Raw genomic sequence first — 7,107 nt, forward strand, 5'->3', positions numbered from 1 at the left:
ATGTAAGAGAGAGATAATGTTCTGATTGGCCAGTCTTGTTTTCCTTTCTGTTATGGAAAGTGGAGAAGGGTAGTTACTCGTGAAGAATTGCAGTGCTGTTTCTAGAGAAGGAGAGAAAATGACGCTTAGGCAGGAAAAAAATACATAAAAGAGATGTCTACCTACATATGAGTTTGAACAAACTGTAGTGGAAGCATAATGGAAGAAGCACCAAGATTTATTTGGGCACAATAGATGAGTAACAGTTGAAAAGAGGTAAACTGTGGATATAAAGATGCAATTCTCGTCATGCTCATGGTGCTAAAATCAGTTTAAAGCTGGGTGTAGGCGTCAGGCACAGTGGCTCAGGCCTGTAATCCCAGCACTTTGGGAAGCTGAACCAAGTGGATCATTTGAGGTTAGGAGTTCGAGACAAACCTGGTCAACATGGTAAAACCCCATCTCTACTAAAATACAAAAATTAGCCGGGTGTGGTGAGGCATGCCTGTAATCCCTGCTCCTCTGGAGGCTATGGTGGGAGGATCACTAGAGCCCAGGAGGTTGGAGTGAGCTGAGATTGTGCCACTGCACTCTATCCTGGGTGATAGAGCAAGACCTAATCCCCGCACACACACACCCCCACCCCCCAAAAAAATAGCTGGGGATAGCATTTCCCTAATTGTTTTCCACAAACCCTCAAAACATACAAAATTCATATTTCCTGCCAACTCTTGCCGTGAAATGCAATCCTTCAATCATGTAATCTGTTCTCCCATCACCTGGTGATTGTGTAGGTCAGGTCTTTACCATTTATTTCTTAAACCAGTGGCGTCACACTTAAAATATTTGCCATATTTTCTGGCAGCCTGGTATCTTTGAGGCACTCTTGATATTTGGGAAATGTCCTGTTTTTTATTGGCATCTTCTTACAGTAAAAATCACAACTTACTGGACTTCGTTCATACTACAACTGGGCATGTGATAAAGGTTGGCCAATCATACACAGCCCCCAAAAAGGAAATGATTCATGCAAACACTCAAGTGCTATGAGGACCATGATTTCTGTGAGATGAGAGTGTACATACTTGAATATTTGGAGGATCACTGGTGGAGATTCACGAAAGCAGGAATTAGACTAGAAGTTAACAAAACATACATCTTTAAAATCCTCACATACTGGAAATTAAATAATATGCCTAAAATGGCCTGTGATTCAAAGAGAAACTCATGAGGGAAAATTGAACCTATTTTGTATTGTATAGGAATAAAATTAAGACATATCAGTGTTTACTTCTTGCTGATGAAATAGTTCTTAGGAGGAAATTTACAGCACTAATAACTTCTATTTGAAGAAAAGTATTGAAACAATTATCTAAACTTCTACTTTACAAGACAGTAAAGATAATAGCAAATTAAATGAGAAGGATACAAGAGTTAAAAATAATTAGTAGAAATCAATGAAATAGAATTTAGAAAACACAATAGAGAACATCAATACAATGAAAAGTTTTTCTTTGAAACACTGATATATTTCCTGCCATGCAGGTAAAAGTAAACATTTTCCAAAACTCGTAATAAGGTGTGGGGGAATCATAAAGTCATTAAGGCAACAGAAAGATATTAAAAAGTTATGTTAAGCGAGGCGCCGTGGCTCACGCCTGTAATCCCAGCACTTCGGGAGGCCGAGGTAGGTGGATCATGAAGTCAGGAGATCGAAACTGTCCTGGCTAACATAGTGAAACCCCGTGTCTACTAAAAATACAAAAAAATAGCTGGGCGTGGTGGCAGGCGCCTGTAGTCCCAGCTACTTAGGAGGCTAAGGCAGGAGAATCGCTTGAACCCCAGGAGGCAGAGGTTGCAGTGAGCCAAGATCATGCCACTGCACTCCAGCCTGTACAGGGCGAGACTCTGTCTCAAACAAAAACAAAAACAAAAACAAAACAGGATTTATGTCAATTACATATACATATATTTGACAACTTTGATGAAATGAAGACAGTTCTTGAATGGAACAACTACCAAAAGTCACTCCAATAGAACAATAGAAATAGATAACCAGAAGGGTCTTACATCAAGTGATATAAATGCATTCATACAAGCATTTTATCAAAGTAATCTACAGGTTCATGTATCTTCACTGTTTTTCCAAACATGTAAGAAAAAATAGCAATGCTATCCAAAATCTTCTAAAATTCAAAAGAAGACAATGCCCTACCTAATTCATTGAAGTCATCATTACCCTTTTACCAATAACAGGCTAACATATAAGAAGGAAAAAAACAGCTAAAAGCCAATATGCCTAATAAATATACCTGTTAGAGTTTTCAACTATTACTAGAAAATCTAATTTAGCAATATATAAAATATTTAAATTAACATGATCAAATAAATTTTATTCTGGCAATACAACAATGGTTCGGCATTTAAAGTCAATTACATTTGAAGAAATGTTACTCATAGAGAGAATAAAGAATAAAAACAATATAATCTTCTAAATACAGTAAAATTATTTGGCAAAATTCAACATCCATTCTTAATCTCTAAAATAGATTAAATACAAATGGGATCTAATTAAACTAAAAAGCTTCTGCACAGCAAAAGAAACTACCATCAGAGTGAACAGGCAACCTACAGAATGGGAGAAAATTTTTGCCATCTACTCATCTGACAAAGGGCTAATATCCAGAACCTACAAAGAACTCCAACAAATTTACAAGAAAAAAACAAACAACCCCATCAAAAAGTGGGCAAAGGATATGAACAGACATTTCTCAAAAGAAGACATGCATACAGCCAACAGACACATGAAAAAATGCTCATCATCACTGGCCATCAGAGAAATGCAAATCAAAACCACAATGAGATACCATCTCACACCAGTTAGAATGGCGATCATTAAAAAGTCAGGAAACAACAGGTGCTGGAGAGGATGTGGAGAAATAGGAACACTTTTACACTGTTGGTGGGATTGTAAACTAGTTCAACCATTATGGAAAACAGTATGGCGATTCCTCAAGGATCTAGAACTAGAAGTACCATATGACCCAGCCATCCCATTACTGGGTATATACCCAAAGGATTATAAATCATGCTGCTATAAAGACACATGCACACGTATGTTTATTGAGGCACTATGCACAATAGCAAAGACTTGGAATCAACCCAAATGTCCATCAGTGACAGACTGGATTAAGAAAATGTGGCACATATACTCCATGGAATACTATGCAGCCATAAAAAAGGATGAGTTTGTGTCCTTTGTAGGGACATGGATGCAGCTGGAAACCATCATTCTTAGCAAACTATCACAAGAACAGAAAACAAAACACCGCATGTTCTCACTCATAGGTGGGAACTGAACAATGAGATCACTTGGACTCGGGAAGGGGGACATCACACATCGGGGCCTATCATGGGGGGGGGCAGGGATTGCATTGGGAGTTATACCTGATGTAAATGACGAGTTGATGGGTGCTGAGGAGTTGATGGGTGCAGCACAGCAACATGGCACAAGTATACATATGTAACAAACCTGCACGTTATGCACATGTACCCTAGAACTTAAAGTACAATAATAATAAAAAATTTTAAAAAAAGATTATACATAAATAAATAATAAATAAAATAGATTATAGATAAATAAATCTCTAAATAGATTAGGAAAGAAAGGAACTTCTTCAACCTAATAAAAGGTGTACAAAAAAGACCTAGAGATAGTATTGTACTTACTGGTGAAAGGTTAAATGTTTTTCCCCTAATGACTAGAGACAAGGAAAATATATCTAGCCTTATTATTCATATTAAACATCATGATAAGTATTGTAGCTAATATAATAAAGCAAGAAAAAGTATCAAGATTGAAAAGGAAGAACTAAAACCAAAGACTACTAAATAAAAACACTGTTGAAATCAATAAGTGAATTAAGGAAGGTGATAAAAGATCTATATAAAAATTCAATAATATCTCAATATATTAAGAGACAATTTAAAATTATAATAAAAGGTGTTACTGATACTAGTACCAAAAATGCAATACGTATAGAACTATTACAAAAATCCATATTGAGAAAGCAACAAAATATTGACAAATAATTTTTTAAAATAAAGATATATACCATGTTCATAAATCTGAAAATTCAGACTTGTTAAGATGCGACTGCCTCTAACTCCCTGAACTGATTTATAGACACAATGTAATCCCAATCAATATCATACCAGGATTCTTTTCTTTTTTTAAAGAAATTGACAAGTTGGTTCTAAATTTAGGAAATGTAATAGAAAGTAGAAGCGCAAAATTGGAAGAATCACACTACTTAATTTCAAGACTTTTATAAAGCTGCATTATGTTATGGGTGAATGCAGACATATAAACCAACAGAAGAGGAGTCCAGACACAGACCCAAACATACATGGTCCATTAATTTTCAACAAGATTCAAAGGTAATTTAATGATAAACAGATAGTCTTTTTGAAAAATGGTGCTAGAGAATGGGACTTATACATGCTAAAAAATGAACTTGGTTCTTGTGGTAGGCAGAATTTTGACCCTTTGTCTTTACCCTCTGGTGTTATGCCTATAAATACCTTCCATTACATGGCAAAAGGAAATTAATTTTGGGAATTAAGCTCACTGTTCAATTGACTTTAAAATATGAAAATTACTGTAGATTATCCAGGTGGGATCAATGTAATTACACGAACCCTTAAAAGTGGAAGAGTATATTCCAACAGAAAGATGCTATGATAGGAGAGAAGGTAGAAACAATGGAAGTGTCAAACAAAAAAAGAAGGAAGGAAGGAAGGAAGGAAGGAAGGAAGGAAGGAAGGAAGGAAGGAAGGAAGGAAGGACGGACGGACGGGCGGAAGGGCGGAAGGGCAGAAGAGAAAGAAAGAAAGAAATCTAACAAAGCATAAGATGAGAGAGGAAAGAAAGCAAATATATATGGCTAGTACCACCAGATCCCAATGTCAGGTTACTGTTATCTCTTAAACAAATATATTTGAATCTTGACTACTAAAATTTAGTAAAACACCATTCAGTTCTACTATGTGTATAATGCATTATGTAATTATAATAATTGTGTATTTTAGATGAAAATTAACATCTGCATCATACAATGAAAAATATATGCATTTAAAATAGTTATCTAAATATTCTAAGAAAATTATAGATAATATGAATTAAATTTTTTAAAAATTTATTTTGCATTTTGGGTAATAAATGTATTTTTTAGTCACCTTCTTTCAGCAGTTATTACCAGTGTTATCAGACCACCTATTTGTTGTCATATCTTGTTCTCTATGCATTCACATACATAATATTTAACATAAATGGATCTCTATTGAATATATTATTTTCCAACTTTTTAAACTTGAAACTATTCTGAAAATCTCTTATGTTCATATGATTAGATCTTTTTAATCTTAGTGTAAATTACTAATGTACAGGCATACCTCAGAGATATTGTGGGCTCAGTTTCAGACCACTTCAACAAAATACATATCACAATAGTGGGTCACACAATTTTTTTGGTTTCTCAGTGCCTACAAAATTATGTTTAGATCTTACTGGAGTGTATTTATTGTGCAATATCATTGTGTCTAAAAATTCATGTACCTTAATTTAAAACTACTTTATTATTAAAAATTGCTAATTATCATCTGAGCTTTCAGCTAGATGTAATCTTTTTACTGGTGGAAGGTCTTGCCTTGATGTTGATGGCTGCTGACTGATCAGAGTGGTGGTTGTTAAAGATTGGGGTGGCTGTTACAGTTTCTAAAGACAATGAATTTATTGCGTTGGTTGACTTTTTATTTCATGAAAGATTTATCTGTAGTATGCAATGCTGATTGGTGTCATTTTGCCCATAGTATAACTTCTTTCAAAATTGGAGTTAGTTCTCTTAAATCATGTTGCTGCTTTATCAATAAGTTTACCTAATATTCTAAATTTTCAGATTTCATTCCAACAATATTCATAGCACCTTACACAGAAGTAGGTTCCATCTCATAAAACCACTGCCTTTGCCTATTTGTAAGAATCAACTCCTCATTTGCATTATTATGAGATTAAAGTAATTCCATGACATTTTCAGACTCCACTTGTAGTTCTCTTACTACTTCTACCTTATCTTCAGTTACTTCCACCACTGAAATCTTGAACTGTTCACAGTCACCCAGGAAGGTTGGGTCAGCTTCTTCCAAACTACTGTTACTTCAATATTTTAACATTCTCACATGAATCATGAATGTTCCTAATGGCATCTAAAAGAGTAAATCCTTTCAAAATGGTTTTCAATTTACTTTGATTAGATCCACTAGGGGAATCACTGTGTGGCAGCTATAGCCTTATGAGATGTATTTCTGAAATAAGATTTGAAAACTATAATTACTGTTTGATCCATGGATTGCAGAATGGATGTTGTATTACAAGACATGAAAACAACACTAATTTTCTTATATATCTCCATCAGAGCTCTTGGGTAACCAGGTACATTGTCAATAAGCAATAATATTTTGAAAGAAAACTTTTTATAGAGTAGACCTCAACAGTGGGTTTAAAATATTCAGTAAACCATGCTATAAACAGATTTGATGTTTCCATCAACAGATTTGTTGTTTCCACGTTTCATTCTTCTATTTGCAGAGCACAGACAGAGTAAATTTTGCAAAGCTCTTCAGGGCCTTAAGATTGTTGGGATAATAAATGAACATTGGCTTTAACTTAACGTCACCAGCTTCATTACCCCTAACAAGAGAGTCAGTCTGTCCTTTCAAGCTCTGAAGCCAGACATAGAATTTATGAAAGTCCTAGATGGTATCTTTCCCCAGTATAATGCTGTTTCATCTACATTTAAAATTTGTTGTTTAGTGTAGCCATTTTCATCAATTATCTTAGCTAAATCTTCTGGATAACTTGCTACATCTTCTACATTAGCACTTGCTGCTTCACCTTATATTTTTATATTATGAAGATGGTTTCTTTCCTTAAACTTCATGAATCAATCTCTGTTAGCTTCAAACTTTCCTTCTAGGCTTCCTCACCTTTCTCAGTCTTCATAGAATTGAAGAGAATTAGGGCCTTTTTCTGAATGACATTGCTGTTAGACAACTTCCCCATCATTCTGT

This window comes from Macaca mulatta, chromosome 14, assembly GCF_049350105.2.
Source record: "Macaca mulatta isolate MMU2019108-1 chromosome 14, T2T-MMU8v2.0, whole genome shotgun sequence".
NCBI lineage: Eukaryota > Metazoa > Chordata > Mammalia > Primates > Cercopithecidae > Macaca > Macaca mulatta.